This window comes from Ostrea edulis, chromosome 8, assembly GCF_947568905.1.
Source record: "Ostrea edulis chromosome 8, xbOstEdul1.1, whole genome shotgun sequence".
Classification (NCBI taxonomy): domain Eukaryota; kingdom Metazoa; phylum Mollusca; class Bivalvia; order Ostreida; family Ostreidae; genus Ostrea; species Ostrea edulis.
In genome coordinates, this window is record NC_079171.1 from 10,234,854 (window position 1) to 10,253,815 (window position 18,962).

Genomic DNA, 18,962 nt, shown 5'->3' on the forward strand with positions numbered 1-18,962 from the left:
TGGACAAATCAATATAGAAGACCTATTTTACAATGCATATTGTCCTCATTCCGGAGCGGTTTCAGAGTAGTCGTAGTCATCTAAATATTGATAAAATACTTTTAGACACATATATTTGACAACTGTATAAATTTTACTTCTATACTTGGAAAAGGATGTCCAAAACTTTGTTCCTATTCTAGATGGGTTTAGTCACCAGCTTAAAGTTGAATGATTGTTATTTTAATTTATACGTGGTGCTTACAGTCGTTAGCAATGGTGATTCTCTTTATCACGCCGTCCCATATCGTGACACAAGACTAGCGTTTTAAAGGTCCCGTTTTTGTGCAAACAGTGTGGGAACATTCTCGTAACATGTCATAAATAAGGACGGTATACAGGGTTAATCTTTTGCTTTGATGAAATGACGAATACAACAGTGATCAATATAACGATACAGAGTATGGCAAAAACTTCACTTTCTCCAGATCACCAAACTTTACAATCACCATCTTACAAAAAGTCACTCGCGATGGATAGGGGTGTAGTTCTTGAATAGATGCATATAAATTCACAAATATCAAAGTACGTAGGTAAATGTTAACTTTTCTGCGACAGTTTCAGATTCATTAGAAATCCTTACATATAATCAAATGAAGTTATTTTTATAATATATTTTCCCTAATCTACTTACGAAGAAAAGGAAAACAATGTAACAATGGAATGACCAGAGGTAGGACCAGGTGCCCGCCATGAACCCCACATCTTGAATAGGTAACCAGAGAAATTGTAGTCAAGATCAATATCTAAAGAACGACTTATCAATTGGTATGAAGCGCGTCAGATAGAATCGACCCATCGACCGGTGGTGATAATAAATAAGGTATATACCATAATCATAAAATTTATAAAACGAGGTTAATAAAACACCTGTTTATTTGTCAGTGGTGGGATTCAGGTTGAATGTACGTAATATGTGCATTCAGTACCTAGGATTATTCTGAAGTATGCATGGCCCAATATCGCACATGTATTGATTGTTGTGTCGGTTTTGGGTACATATGGTTAACTCTCACTTAAAAAAGAGGCGGTTACGTCTTATACTGACGTTATTCACTCTAGATCTCCGAATACATTATACCTGCCAAACTACGCAGACATGTAGTTCTGTATTAACTATTCTCCAGAGGAATATAGTGGATGAATGAATAACAATACCTTCGAAGCGATTGGAGTGGACAAGTTTCAGGTAAATTTTTTTTTTCAACAAAGTAGACAATGTGACAAGTAACCAAACTACAAGACTGTTTGCGATAATCAATTGTCAAATATATATGTGTAGATAATGACATAACAATGCGGGTGTTTAATAAATCAAAAGTAATAAACGAATTCAAGAGGTTTACATGAGAAATTTATTTGGGTTCCAGCTGAAAAAGCTTAGTTGGTAATTGGAATTACGCTCCAACTGTCCTTTCAAAAGATGAAATTCCTCAAAACAATACGTAAGTTTTAGACACATTTAGTATTCCAGTCTATGGACTGAATGGATATGAGTTACCGTACCTAAACTATATTCATAGCAAAAGCCCTTCCTAAGATGCCATAATGGATCCCGTAAATAAATCATCCACAATATAGACTATGACGTCGCCATTTTTAGTAGCTGCATTGCTTGCAATTTCAGCGATTGGATTTAACAGAATACCGTCTCGCAAAAAGTCCCCAGTGTATTATCTTTCACATTGTCGTCGAAAGCTAGAGATAAGGTCCATTTATGGGCTATGATTAAGCTTTATATAACTTCTACTGATTCTGAAATAGTAAAATGTGGCAACGGGATGATGGTAATTGATATCAATATGCAAATAGGTTATAAAATGAGGCCAAAACTCATATTAAAAATATTTTAAACATAGATGTTGCATACTCTAATAACAACATATACATATTTCAAACGGTTATACTAACGTAGATGTTACAAACTCTTTTGATTGATTGATTGAGTATTGTTTAACATCCATCTAGAGGCTATTTCATTCATATAGAGACGTCACCATTGACGGTGAAAGACTGCAATCTAGGCCTATGCTACGGCGCTTATGGCATTTGAGCAGGGATGCGTTTTATACTATAATAGAGGTTACACTTTATAATGATAACCTAGAGGTTACAAACTCTAATAATAACTTAGAACTTACAGACTCTGAGTTATCCGCAGTCAAAATCAGTGTACCAAAAATGGACTATCAATCGGTATAAAACACGTCAGATAGCATTTGACCCAATGGTAGGTGATATTGACGAACTAGATCGTGATAACGACCATAGAATTTGCAAAATGATGACTCAATCGAGACTATGCCATCAACTTGTTTGTCTGTTGCTTGCCTCGATTTAAAAACTGACTATACGCAGAACAAGTTATTGCGTATCGAATCAGTTGAGATATATAAATACCATATGCAGGTGATAATGGAATATTCCTACATAATTATGGGAAGTTGATGATGGAGAAGCTGAAATCATACCGTTTGTCATACAGTTGAGTTGTCAGTTTGCCGTTAATGTCTACTTTCAATAAAATATCTAAGTATGAACAAGAAGTGGGCGATTATATAGTGTCTTTTATTTCGAGCTCACAGAGATATATCGAATCGACAAATGTGTGAAAGTTAGTATTGCTAATAGACAAAACGTCGTCGATATATCTAAATGCCGAATTGAATGCCACAGCAAGATATTTGTTCGTCTCGCGTAGACGTTTTTGAATGAATTCTGCTTCAAATGAATATAGGAACAGGTCAGCTAGCAAAGGAGACAATCAGTGCCCATGGAAATTCCAACACTAAAGACTGCGAGAAACGGTTACATTTTTTTTTAATTTTAACTTCAGAGTACTTGTGCATGGAATCAGAGTGGTGTTGAACAGGTTAAGTTTTGGAATGACTGATCAATAGATATGAATTATTTCCCATTTCTATTATTATTGAAGAAGCAACTGTCTATGATGTCAAAACGTCTAGTCTTTAATTTATCGAGAGGAATGGTCTTGTATAGTATTGAACAGTGATAGGTTTTAGTATTATTGATTTGGGAAAAGTTTTTGCAATTTCAGTTGTTATATTCCACATTTGATTAGCACCACTTCGGGCAAATGTAGTCGCACAGTAAATTTGAAGTTTCTCTTTCACAGCTGTTCATATTCCCATCAGAAGCAAATGTTGGGGCTTGGTAGCGCACTTACTGGATCCAGCAATATATCTTTTTAAGGGTTTTTATGTAGTTTAGGAATCCAGTATAGGTATGGTAACTCATATCCATTCGACCCATTGACTGGGATATCAAATGTGTCTAAAACTGAAGCATGGTTTTGAAGAATTTCATCGTTTGAAAGGATAGTTGGAGTATAAGTATGATTATCAAAAGTGGAATTAATGCCAAGTTCGTTTAAAATACAGTTGTAATAATTAGCCTTACAAACAAAGACAATGTTGTTACTAGCTTTGTCAGCTGGAACCAAATGATATTCCTCATGTAACCTATCTAATTATTTTATCACTTCTGGTTTAGTGAACAAAGAATGATAGATGGCACGTACTTTTGTTTTAATACCTCTAATGCGGGGTTTTAATATTCCTTTCATGCTTTTAACCCATTCTGACAAGGTATCAAGTTCTTCATTTTCATATTTAGCCATGGTGTGGCATACTTTCCGATATAATTCCTTATAGATATGATGTTCTGTCGTCAATAAAAAGACCGAGGTTCTCTGTATTTAGGACCCTTTAGAAAAAGTGATTCAATGTCCCCATTTTCAAATATATTAACATCACCAGTAATGACATGTCCAGATGAACTATAGTTGAAAGAAGATGAAGAACGATAACACGTTACTGGATTACATATAAGATGGTCTATATCTAGGCATTGCAAAGTTTGTTTATAATTAGAAAGTGTGGATGTAATAGTAGAAGTATAGCTGTAGGAAATACAGGGTGTAGACTTGAACTTGAAATAACTGAACCTTTTTTCATGACGAATGATGTTGCTTATGTTGACGGTATCCATTCCTTTGTAAATTGAGCTTAAGGAACTGGCGGCATGATTTAAAAGGAATATAATCTATGACTTTGGTTCAAAGAGCCTGTGATTGGCAACATCGATAATCATATAGTTCAGTCTATATTCAGGTGTTGAATAATCCAAGTATTGACAACCTGTACTTCTTCAAAACTCTCAATGGAACAGAGTACAATTTTGTACCAATATGATGTGGATCATAAATTATGATATATTTGTTCAAACGGTGCCAAGGGAGAACAAAGTACAAATATTAATTACAACTCACCTATTTTTTTAAAAAAGTATTCCTAAATCCTTCCCTAAAAGCAAAATTTACATAAGTATGAATTTACTTATGTCCATATATGTTAATATGTGTCCATAAGAACATCAAATCGTATGACTTTTCAACATTGTTCACGACCATTCCACACGGTAATTAAAGACTAGACTTATGACGTAATAGACAATTGCTTCTTCAACAAAAAATGGAAAAAAGGATATATTCATATCTAGTGATAAATCATCCCAAAAAGATACTTTGTTTAACATCACTCTGATTCCAACCACAATAACTCTGAAGTTGAAATAAAAGTTATGCTGGAGTTTCTCACTGACAAGGTATTCATGGACTTTTGTGATCAGGTCTTCCAACATTATCTTGGAATTTCCATGGACACAACTTGTGTTCTTTTGTTAGCTGACCTGACTTTATATTCTTATGAAGCAGAATTTATACTAAGACTTCTTTGTGAGAAGAAAAACAAATAGCTTCCTGTGGCCTTCAGTTCCACATGTAAAGATATTGACGACGTTTTATACATAAACAATAATGATTCTAATGATTAACTTATGAATTGATTGCTTTTCAATTAATTAAAGGGATACTTTTCCGTGATTTTGAAATAAAAGACACCACAGAGTATTCAACTTCTGCTTCATACTTCGATATTTTATTAGAAATAAATATCAACGGCAAAGTAAAAGCTTAACTTTATCAAAAAACGGATGGTTTCATCTTCTCCATCGTCAACTTCCTATATCTATGTAGCAATGTTTCACTTTCATCTGCATATGGTGTTCATATCTCTCAATGGATTTGATATGCAAGAACTTGTTCTCTGTGTGGTTTGTTCTTAAATAGAGGCAGGCTATTGATAAAAAAGTTGATTGTACAGGAGTTTCAGCTGTCTCGTTTAAAGTCAGCATTTCGCAAATTGTATGGTCCTTATAAAGATTTAGTTTGCCAATGCAAACTATAATTGTGGCAATGCTGTCTGAAGTGTTTCATACCAATTGTTTGGTCATATTGGCTAAGTGGATTTGACTATTCATAACTTTGTTTATCTCATCGATATATGCGGCTCACGGCGGTTGTGGTCAGTCGACAGGGGGGTGCTTAATCCGCCTAGACACCTGATCCCACTTCTGTTATACCCAGGGTTCCGTGTTTTCCCAACTACCTATTTTGTATTGCTTATAGGAGCTATGAGATCAGCGTTCGTTATCTTTATCTTTCATATAAAACCTATTTTATAATGCAAATTTGAACTGTCTTCATTACGAAGCAGGTCCAGAGTAGTGATTTAGATATCGATAAAGTACTTTCAGACACATATATTTGACAACTGTATAACTTTTACTTCTGTACTTGGAGTGGGATTTCCAAATTCAGCCTTGCTGCAAATGGTTTAGTCGCCAGCTGTAAGTTGAATGGTTGAAATATCGATTTATACGTGGTGTTTACAATGAAATTTCATGAGTATATAAGAAATCACATATATATACGTGGTGCTTACAGTTGTTAGCAATGATGATTCTCTTTGTCATGCCGTCCCTCATTATGAAACCAGTTTTAGAGGTTCCGTTTCGTGCAAACAGTATGAGAACATTCGCGTGACATGTCATAAATAGGGACGGTATACAGGGTTGATCTTACGTCTTAATTAAATGACGAAGATAAAATGATTCTGTTAGGGTTAAGGTTAGCGCTATAAAGATAAATGGTATGGTGCTACTTCACTTTCTCTGGATCACCAAACTTCAGAGTTACCATCTTACAACAAGTCGCCCGCATTGATAGGGGTGTAGTTCGTGAATAGATGCATGCATAATTTAAGAAATATCAAAGTGGGCAGATAAATATGAACTTTTCCTTGATTCATTAGAAATCCTTACATATAATCAAATGGAGGTATCTTTAAAATCTATATCTCCTAATCTACTTAAGAAGGAAAGGAAAATGATGTGACAGTGGAATCACCAGAGGTAGGATCAGGTGCTCATCGTGACCCTGACATCTTGATCAGATAATCCGAGATATTCGTAGCCAAAATAAATATCGAAAGAACTTCTTATCAATTGATCTGACGCACGTCAGATAAAATTAGACCCACTGACTGGTGGTGATAATTAATGAGATATTGACGACAATAATAAAACTTGTGATACGAGAGTAATAAAATACCCATTTATTTATCAATGGTCTGATTCGGTCTGAATCTACGTAATCTGTTCAAACAGTACCAAGGATTATTCTGAATTATATATGGCCCGATATCGCACATTTATTGATTTTTTGTGCCGGGTTTTGCGTACACACAGACTCACGTGAACTGTCAAAACTGAAAGGATAGATAGAGAAGTGGTTAAGTATTATGTTGATGTCGTTCACTCTAGATCTCCAGATTCCACGATCTTACATTAAACAGCCAAACTACGCAGAAATGTAGTTGTGCATTAACTAATCTCCGCAGGAATATGTTTCTTAAATAAATACCAATACCTTTGCAGGGATTAGAGTGGACAGGGTTCGTGTAAATTTTATTTTTTTTACAACAAAGTTGGTTATCTTAGACACTCTGAGAATTCAACAAACTATAAGAATACTCACGATAATCAGCTTTCAAAGTATGTGTACAGAGAACAGGCTAACAATGTGTGTGCTTCTTAAATCAAAAGTGATAATATTATTAAATATGTTGCAGGGGGAATTTGTTTTGAAATAGTGTATACGTTATACTCTAATAACATAGATGTTACACTCTAATAATAACATAGATGCTACAGACTTTTATAATAAGATCGAGATTATATACTTTAACTAGAAAACTGACACGGTCAGCAAGGGCCTCGCCGAGGGTTATTAGACGAAAGTGACATCTGTATTTGATATAGCAATGTTTGGGGCTGGTATATATGTTAGAAATAATAATATATAAAGATACATTGGAATGTCAATTTGTGAAAAAGGAATCATGAAGCATATTTATGAGAGACTTATGCAATTTAAATTACTTCTGTTTGACACACACTCATGACATCCACTCAAACACAACAGAGCGCAACAAAATCCCATTGTAATAGGGGATTCAACATGGATAACTGGTACAAAATATGGTACATACTATTCGAAAATATGGATTATGAATTTGATATATTGATGTCTTGGAAAATGAAATTCTGACATCGGGGCTCTAAGTGTTTTCGAACACATTGTCATTTGATAAAAATGTTCTACATTTTAAAAATAGAGATTAATATGTCTTTACATACATAGGTGAGAACGTTTCCATTATTCCTAGCCGAGACATACCACGTATGCGTAAAATATTCCTAAGCAAATATCAAAATACTCACGTAGACAATGTGGACCTTATACGTCAACAAGCGAAGCGAAACACGCCATTTCGAGATTTTCGCCGAAATGATGATGATGATGATGATTGGTTCTATATAGCGCCTTTTCCAGCGTATGCTGCTCAAACCGTTTTACAGTAATCAATGTACATTATTATCCCCGGTAGACCTTATATCAATCTAGAACTTTCTCAGCCTCCTAGGAAGCATACAGTGCAAGCTGCCATTACAAGCGCTAGAGCACTAACATTTTAACAATATCTTTCACTGTCTATAGCCAGATACTCCTTTTACACTTGGTTGGAGTGAGGACATTCATGTAAAGTGCCTTTCCCAAGGGCACAATGTCAGCCCTGCCGCGGCCAGGACTCGAACCCACGACCTTTCGGTCGAGAGTCTGACGGCCTAACCACTCGGCCACCGACGCCACAACATCTGTTTAATATTAAAGACTCAAATAATAACATAAATGTTATACTCTAATTATAACTTAAAGGTTGCGTACTCTAATAATAACATCGAGATTAGAGACCTAAGGAATTGCATAAATGTTACATACTCTTATAATGTTATAGAGGTTAAGACTCTAATAATAGCATGAATGTTACAACCTTCAGTAATAACGTAAAAGTTACACACTCTGATAATAGCATAGATATTACACTCCAATTGTGACATAGAGACTATATAATCTAATAATAACATAATGATTATAGACTCCAATAATGATAAAAAACTTTACAGACCAATAGTAACATATATTACATACTCTAATGATAACATACAGGTTACAGACTCTGATAATAAAACAGAGGTTTGTTAAAATCATGGCCCCCGGGTGTAGGATAAAGCCACAATAGGGAATCAAAGCTTCGCATACAAATATATAGGAAACACTTTAAAATTCTTCTAAAGAACCACCGGACCAGAAAGGTTTACAGTTACAATTAAGCTTCCAGACGTAGCGCAAATTTAAGTTTCTTCAAAACATATCCCCATGGGTAGGATAGGACTAAACTAGGGCATCCAAGGTTTATATACACATACATAGGGGGATTCTTTAAAAAATTGTCTTCTGAAATTTCGCTGGGCCAGAAGGTTTACATGCACATGAAAGCTTCCGGGCATACTGCAAATTCAAATTCGTTAAAAGCATACCCCCAAGGGTGAGATGGGACCACAATAAAAGATAAGAATTTTGCATGCGAATATATAAGGAAAAACTTTAGATATTGACCAATGCAACTCAGGTGAGCGATGTGGCCAATACTCCACTTTTTGTATCATATAACACCAATGGCATTGATCACATCAATATTGAACCTCTCTTCCATCTTCTCCTCAGTGTATAAGGTGCAGTTCATAATGTTTATAAGAAGTAGATTCGATGAAATCTCTATATTGATATGCAGGAATAAGAACGGAACAGTTTAAATTAGCAGTAGATCAGAAAACTTTTGCAGATTATTATGTCAGAACAAGAACGGGGCAGTTTAAATTAGCAGTCGACAAGATAAATTCTCTACATTGTTATGTCAGAACAAGAACGGGACAGATTACAATAGCATCAATAAGATAAATTAACTATATTGTTATATCAGAGAGACAGTGTTAATTAGCAGTCGATAAGACGAATAGTCTACAGTTAACTCTGAAATTATCTTCACTAAATTCATCGCAATTATCGCTTAAACGTCGCATTTTTCTACGAACATTTTCCTATAGATTAAACTTGTTGTTAAAATTCACTATTTGCCATTGTGTCATCGATAAGATAAATTATCTATATTGTTACATGTTTCATCGACACCAAGCGTACACCTGTGCAGAAGGATACCAGTAATTGCTATATTAGATAAATAAAATAACTACTTGATATCAACTGTATTTTTGTTGTTTTTACGTCATAAAAAAATCAGTTTAGCTCTGGCTTCAACACGAACGATGTTTCTTAATTTGGTACATTTCAAAGAAAATAAGTATATTATAACATATCACGGAAACCATCTGAAATATACACAACAGAAAAAAAAATTCTGTTTTGGGGAAAAGTACATAAAAAGGAGGACAATGGGTGATGATTTAGCTGCTATGGATGGAATTATTGTCGACCCTGGTGCAGTTCATAATGCTTCGACTGCAATGGAAATGGCAATGTAATGCACTAATTACAGACACTCAGCAATGTTTTTAAATAACTTGGAACATACTGTGTGTATGTCTTGCATGTGTATTTTTTAAAAATGAAGCCTACTTATTGATAAAACAATGCACATAATGTTAGACAATTTGACAAAAGGAGATGTTTTTACATTATCACAATAACATAAGTTTTGGTAGCGTAGAGAGGCCATATTAAAAAAAAAAAAAAAAAAAAAAACATTCGTTCTAACAAATTAGCGATTTAGGGCACACGGGGATAAGAAGGGCTTTTTCCACAAATCAGTTTTTAAAATCTTCCCTTATTTTGTACATGATATAATTCTTTTTGATCCAGCGGTCCCTCCTTTCTTTTTTGGCTGGTCCCCAGCTCCCCCTTTCCAAAACGATTGATTTTAGTCTTATTGTAAAATAATCAAAATAACACAACTTTACAGTAAAACACAATTCTTAAAAAATACATATCATATTGTTTTAAATGTTGATTTCCACGTTGATTTTTTCACATTTGTTTTTATTTTGGCCCAATCATACACCCGCCCCTACGTTTTGAAGTGTATCCGAATCTAATTAAAATCAGATCTTACTGGAGTGTAACAGGTAGAGAAGATCTGATTTCCATGACATTGGATTGACTCGCACTTTCACACTACTAAATGCACATGTATGTGACAATACATGCAAAAGAAAATACATGTAATGGAATGGGTTAAAGCTTTAGGTAAAAAAAAAAATTTGCTTGAGCTCCATTCCTCATGCAAACATATGTCTTAACCGTATTCATGTGACGGGGGGGGGGGGGGGGGGGGTTCTAGCCTAGTTCCAACTTCAAGATTGATCCCGCTGCAGGGATTCCCACTATTATTTCATCTTATTATTTCAGGCGTAGGGATGGGGTTATTCTATGGTTTATCGTAATTACCGTCTTCATGTTGATTTAAAATGTTTTGGAACATTTTTGGTATTGACTCTCATTTCAACGTGTGCCCCAATTGAAGTTTAGTGCTCCCCTACCACCACTTTAGATTCTTGACTACGCCATTGGCGTTACCTTACAGCTAATAACAAATTCCTCCTAACAAATTGGTAACTCGTCCGAAAACAAATACTAATTTTACTTATTCGTTCGATTGAATTAGTATTTCACCCAAACAACTTCGTCCCAACAATTTTCTAGTTTATCTGAACGAATTAGTAATTGATCCGAACAATTTACCAATTCGTCCGAAGGAATTGTTAATTCGTCCGAACAAATTTATATTTCGTCCGAACGAATCTTTATTTCATTCGAACGAATTTTGATTTCGTCTGAAGAAATTGTTAAATCGTCGGAACGAATAGTATCCTTTTTAGTTGGCATTTCTACGCCGTCATAATAAGTATTGTAAGTAAAGAAAACATAACACTTAAGTCTAGAAGAATAGTAACTCTTTCTCTCAAGGGTAGCGGTAGTTCAATTAATCGCTAAATTCGTTATAACGCCATACATTCAAAAGGTGGTAGTTTATCGGGAGTTGACTGCATATTGTTTTGTCAGAACCATGAGAATGGGGCAAATTCAAAGTAGAAGTGCATAAGATGAATTATCTATATAATTTCTTGTTTTTTATACAGGTGACAATTAATCATATATATCATTTCTTGCTTTTTGTACAGGTGACAATGAATTCTCTCATTTTTTGTTTTTGTTTTACTACAGGTGACAATGAATTCTCTCATTTCTTGTTTTTTTCTACAGGTGACAATGCACTCTCTATATAGTTTCTTATTTTTATTTCTGTTTTATTGTTTATCTACAGGTGGCAATACTTGGATGCAGTGGCATCATAAAATGGGGAAGAAATTATTCATATGTGGTAGTATAAACATTTGTATCTTTAATTCTTAGATATCATGATTTTAGAACAATTTTGAAATCACCAGAACTGATAACTCAAGTGAATTTCAGTTACATTTGGTAACAATGATCCTTGGGTGAGGGCTTCCTGACATAGGATACCTTCAAATTTTTACAAATCATGCCATATCATGGTAGAGTGAGGTAAGTTTAGGGAATCAACGTTTTACATAAGCAAATATAACAAACATCTTTAGACTTAAAATCTTCTCAAGAATAACAGGGTTTTGAGTAGCAATGTTAATATGATAATACAAGGCTCCCCAGGTAGTGTAGATTCAAGTTTGTTGAAATCCATAACCCCGTGAATAATGTGGGATACATATAAGAAATGTTTTCTCAAGAACAGAGTCATTATTATATACCATGGCAGAACCTTACATTTCATCCCATGATCGTTGACCTTTTAACCTTGCATCGCATTTAGGTTGCGACCTTTGGAGGTGGGTTGGGGCCATAATATGGGGTTACAATTTTAAATGGGAAGAACGATTTTGAAAACTCTTTAAAACAATACCTAAACAACAGCAAGATCAAGGTGACTCAGGTGAGCAACTGTGGCCCAAAGGCCTCTTGTGTTTTTCCTGGTCAACCATTGCAGTCTTTACAAAATTATTTTTTTCAATTTCAGGCAGGTGTATTCATCTACTGTATGAATCAATTGCATCGAACAAAAATAAAAACATCACCAAAAATATAATGATTGTAATTTTCTGCTTGGACTTGTGAATTATAAACAAGTTTCGTTTATAATTCTTTATAAACTTTACAAGTTCCTGGACATCAGACTCCTGAGACTTTTCAAAGATTGCTCTTAAATTGTAACTCTTTCTGCTGAATATGTTTCAATACAGTAACCGCATCACATACTAGTATATGATGAACTGTGCATTTTTATTTCCACAGGTGATAACAGCTAGATATATCAGCATCACAAAGACAGAAGAACAGAAAACGGGTGCTGGTAACAGTTGTAAGTAACATTGATATCAAAATATTTTGATCTCAAAACAGGTTTAATCTGCTTAAACTCACAGCTGAGTTTTTTTTTTTGTGATCTCAGAACAGGTTAAATATGTTTAAACTCACAACTGAGTTTTTATACGCCCTTCATTAGACGGGACATATTATGTTATGGCGCTGTCAATGGATCTGTCTGACTGACTGTCCATCCGTCCGAGGTCATGTTGTCTTGACTTTTTCCCGTAATGAATGCATGTACAAATTTCAAATTTGGTTCGCATTTCAGCTGGATTGGTCCATCCTTGACCAACTTTAGGGCTATAAGTAGATCAAATAGTTTTCCAGACTTTTTTCACTACGGATATAGATATTACCCTGATCTTTAGTTTAAGGCTTCCTCTAGGAGGAATACAAGTGTAGTTTGTATTTCAGCTAGATTGGTTCATCCTTGATCTACTTTTGAGCAAAATTAGGTCGAATGGTTTTCTAAACCTGTTTTGCATTACGGATACAGATATTGTCCTGATATTTAGTCAAAAGATTCCTCTTGGAGGAAGACAAGTGCAGTTAACATTTTAGCAGGACTGGTCCATCCTTAACCCACTTTTTTGTGAGGATAAAATAGGTCAAACAGTTTTCCGATCTGTTTTTATTCATTACAAATACAAATATTGAAATGAAATTTAGTCATAGGCTTTCTCTGGGAGAAATACAAGTTGAGTTTGTATTTCAGCTGGATTGGTCCATCCTTGACCTACTTTTGGGCAAAAGTAGGTCAAACAGTTTTCCAAACGTGTTTGTCATTACAAAAACAGCTATTGCCCTGATATTTAGTCAAAAGCTTCCTTTCCAAGGAAGACAAGTGTAGTTAACATTTCAGGTTGATTGGTCCATCCTTGACCTACTGTTGGGGGGGATAGGTCAACATTTTTCTGATCTTTTTTGTTCATTACAAATACAGATATTGCAATGCAATTTAGTAATAGGCTTACCCTGGGGGAAATACAAGCTCAGTTTGCATTTCAGCTGGATTGGTCCATCCTTGACTTACTTTGGGCAAAATTAGTCATGCAGCTTTCCAAACTTGTTTTTCATTACGGATACAGATATTGCCCTGATATTTAGTCTAAAGCTTCCTCTCGGAGGAAGACAAGTGCAGTTAACATTTCAGCTGAATTAGTCCATCCTAGACCTACATTTTTTAGGGGTTTGACATGACCACATATATTGCTTTCCAATTTAGTAACAACCTCCCTCTCAAAGAAATACATAATCAATTCACATTTCACTATTTTTTACTAAATTGGTGCACCATGACCTATTTTAGGGCTAAAGGTAGATCAAATGGTTTCCAGGACTTTTTTACCATCATAGATAGATATTGCACCGATATTTTGTCACAACCTCACTCTAAGAGAAATACATAATCGGTTCAAATGTTAAATGGATCGGAACACCATGACTCACTTTAAGGCTTTTCTATTCAGAATGTTTGTTGTATCAATCCAGAATGCACAATATGCTTCCAGGTTCAATTTCACTGTCCGATGGGCGTAAATAGTACCGATTGCAGTGCCCTTTTTATGATTTCAGTAAAGGTTGGAGCTTATAGCTGAGTTTTTCGGATCAAAGTATGTCATACTTGTCTTCTATCAACTATTCACATTTTTACTAATCACCAGACTAATGTCAATTAGAAATTCTAAATGATCTTTTTTCAATATTGTCACACATTTGGAATATTCATATAAGGTGATTCATGAGATGGCACTAAAACAATCAGAGGAGGTGATCACTGTTTACCAAGCAAATCGTTCCCTAAGATCTGAAAATTCACTGACATTAGTTAGACCTAGATGTTGAGCCTCCACATATGTGAACAGGCTCTTGGATGTGGCAGCAGCTTATAACTTCCGTCGTTGTAAGACTTCTTAAAAACATTAAAAAACACATCTTTTTAGACTTGCATATTAATATTATGACAGGTGGTTAAATCTTTATGGTTTCTTTATTATAATTTTAACATTACTTTTTTTTCAAGTGTATACGTTTATATTTATTTTAAGTATTGTATTTCATATAATTTATTTGTACGGCGTGTAACATTCTTCATGCACACCATGTTTTAGATTTTAGTAATTTTACTTCACATTATTGATGTTTTGCGAGCATTGTTTCGATATCATCTGTCTTAATGTTATTATAATTTCCTTTTACTACTTTTATAGCAGTTTGTATCATTTTAGTGTGTGCAGCACTTTAGAGTGGTTATGTATAGGCATGTATGGCGCTACATCAATCATTATTATTATCATCATCATTATTGGTGAAAGAAACTAACTCTAATAAACGTTAAACCTCACTCCACATTGACTTAAACTCTGACAAACATTCACATCACTCCACATTGACTCAAACCCAAACAAACATTACCTCAAACTCTTACATCGTACATCACTCCACATTGACTAAAACTGTAACACACATTGTACATCATTTCACATTAACTCGAACTCCAACACACATTTAACATGACTCCTTATTGACTCAAACCCAAACAAACATTGCCTCAAACTCTAACATTGTACATCACTCCACATTGACTAAAACTGTAACACACATTGTACATCATTCCACATTAACTGAAACGCTAACAAACATTTAGCATCACTCCCATTGAAACTCATTCCACATTGAATCAAACTCTAACAAACATTATACATCACTCAACATTGAATCAAACACTAATAAACATGGTACATCACACCACAATTACTTTAACTTGAATAGAAAACAAAATGTACATCACTACATATTAATTACAACTCTGACAAACATTATTCATCACTCAACATTGACACAAACTCTAAGAAACATTTTACATCACTTCATACTGACACAAACTCCGACAAACATTGTACATCGCTCCATATTGCCTCAAACACTAATATATACTAGCAAAAAAAAAAAAAAAAAAAAGAAACTGTGCATTATCTAATATATGAAATAAAATAAAAAAAATAACAATAAACATTTTTTTTTTGTAATACTTTATCAAATGTATTCGTTACAACATTTCATAATCCATTAATGTTAACGTCGAATACCGTTAATTTCAGCATACTCGAAAGACACTGGTATTCGAACTTGAATTAACAAAGTTAATAACGAGTGTGACCACCATTTGCATTCACTAATGATTGACAACAGCGCCTCATTGATGCCACTAAAGTGTTCAGAAATGCTTGAGGGATGTTGTTCCAGATGTTGGTTAAAGCCTGGCATAAATCAGCCGATTTGGTAAACGGCGTAGACGTCGTTCCATTTCATCCCAGACGTGTTCAATCGGCAATAAATCGGGGAAATCAGCTGGTCAAGGCAAGACATCGATATTATGTTGAACAAAAAAGTTCCTGATTACACGTGCAACATGTGGCCTTGCGTTGTCTTGCTGCAGAGTGATGTAATTTTGCTGTCTCTCTATGAAGAGTATCACATGGCGCTGAATAATTTCGTCTCCATAACGTACGCCGGTGAGATTTCCATTGGGAATTTGTAGAGGGGCCCTTCCACGTGCTGTTATTTCACCCCACACTACCTCCACCGAACTGTCGACGTTGCATAACACAAGCATCCTGGTACCGCTCCCCAACGCGGCGATACATTCTATAACGGCCGTCACTGCTATTCAAATGAAATCTGGATTCATCAGTGAACAGACTATTGGCCCAGTCTTGTATTCTGAATCGCATATGTCGTCTGCACCACGTTAGTCTAGTGATACGATGACGTTGAAGCGGTATTGGGCCCATCGCGGGACGTCTTGGTATGATGTTGTGCTCGCGCAGACGATTACGCACAGTTCTTGGACTGATTGGTCGAAGTCCAGGAATGCCACGAGCAGTCAAACTTGCTGTCTGGAAACGATTTCTCAGGTACACAAGTGTAATGTGGTTGTCCTGTCGACGCGAAGTCACACGAGGACGTCCAGAACGTGGTCGATCCCGAGTGTTACCAGATTGTTGGAAACGTCTCCATAACGAATGGATGGTGTTCCGATGAACTCCAAAGTGTCTTGCTACGATATATGTGCAATTCAAGCTTGAAGCATTCCAACAGCACGATTACGTTGGTTTTCCCTAAGTCGTTGCATGACAGACGAGTACATTTTGTCATTTTTAAAGTGCTTTCCTTAACGAATAGTGTCCAAATAAACCCTTTACACTTCTTACTCCAAACAGTATTGGCCGGTAAAAATCGTGCGTACGAACACTTCTATAAACAACATGTGCTCACTAACCATGAAAAAGTCCGTGCATCTGAGTCGGGTACTATCCGATATTGTTAAAAACATCACCTTTATTGATTGTTTAGATTTTATAAATATAAACAGTAAGTATAGAAAAAGGTTATACTATATTTTATATGCACAGTTTCTTTTTTTCCGCTATTATACATTATACATCACTCCACATTGAATCAAACTCTAACAACAATTGTTAATCACTCCACATTTACTTTAACTTTAACAAACATTGTACATCACTCCACATTGACTTCAAGTCTAACAAACGTTGAACCTCACTCCACATTGACCCAAACTCTCAAAATTATATTGCATCACTTAACATTGACTTAAACCCAAACAAACATTACCCGAAACTCTAACATTGTGCATTACTCCACGTTAACTCAAACTGTTAAAACATTGTACATCACTCTACATTGACCCAAACTTTTGCAACCATTATATAACACTCCATATTGACTCAAACACTAACAAACATTGCACATCACTACACATTGACGCAAACTATGACAAATATTGTATATCACTCCATAATGACTCAAACTTTAAACATTGTCCAGCATACCTCATTGATCCAAACTATAACACACATTGTTTATTATTCAATATTGACCCAAACTCTAACATACACTATACATTACTCAACATTGACTTAAACTCTGACAAACATTATACATCACTCCACATTGACTCAAACCAAAATAGACATTTCCTCAAACTCTAACATTGTACATCACTATACATTGACTTAAACTCTGACAAACATTGTACATAACTCCACATTGAATCAAACTCTAACAAACAATGTTTATCATTCCACATTGACTAAAACTGTGACAAATATTGTATATCACTCCACATTGACTCAAACCCAAACAAACATAATCGCAAACTCTAACATTGTATATCAGTTCACATTGACTCAAACTGTAACAAACATAGTACATCATTCGATATTAACTCAAACTCTAACAAACATTCTGCATCCTTCCATATCGACTCAAACACTTTCATACATTATACAACACTCCATACAGGATCAAACTCTAATTACCATTGTACATTAATCCCCATTTATTTCAACTCTAACAAACATTGTAAAAGAACTCCACATTGATTTAAATTACAAACATTGCACATCATTCCACATTAACTCAAACGCTAAGAAACATTTTACATCACTCCACATTGACTTAAAGCCAAATAAACATTACCTCAAACTCTAGCATTGTTCATCACTCTAGCTCTGACATTGCAAAACACTCCATATTGACTCAAACTCTTTAAAAAAACATCGTTCATCAATCCACATTGATTCAAACTAAACAAAACAATACACATCACTCTATATTGGATCAAACCCTAACAGCCACTGCACGTCACTCCGCATTGACAAAAACTCTTAACAGAGTACCCCTTCCATATTGGCTCAAACGCTAATAAACACTGAACGTCACTCCACTTTGACAAAGAGTCTTAACAATGTACATCATTCCACATTAACTCAAATAAACATTGTATTTATGTTGAGAGTTGAGAACACATTAACAAGGGATGCTTACTCCTCCTAGGCACCTGATCCCACCTCTGGTGTGTCCAGGGGTCCGTGTTTGCCGAACTATCTATTGTGTATTGCTTATAGGATTTATCAGATTGATCACTGTTCGTTATCTTCACCTTGCATTATAGAATTATGAAATTACTATCAATTTCTATAACTTTAGACAAAACCCCCAGGACATTTGTGTGAAAGAGAAACAGAAGACAAAAGCGGAGTGGTATTATAAAAGTTTCTTCATTACATGTATATTTGACCAGTATTTACGAACTCGATATTAATGACATGGATCGTTTAAAGAATATCAATATCTTATCACAACTTAATTTGTTAATTTTAGTTTACCTGATTCACTCTGATGACCTATTGCTATTGTTTTCCGTATATTGTCG

General features: G+C 35.0%; 1 protein-coding gene across 2 annotated transcripts in view; it reads left to right on the forward strand.

Annotated features, from left to right (window-relative positions):
• Positions 1–18,962, forward strand: part of LOC125661055 (uncharacterized) — a 55,159-nt gene that overhangs the window by 18,017 nt on the left and 18,180 nt on the right. For both annotated transcript variants that reach the window (XM_056148158.1, XM_056148156.1), the window contains exons 2-4: positions 11,643–11,699; positions 12,647–12,713; positions 18,737–18,790. The gene's annotated coding sequence lies outside the window, so the exon portion shown is untranslated. The remainder of the gene's footprint in view (positions 1–11,642; positions 11,700–12,646; positions 12,714–18,736; positions 18,791–18,962) is intronic.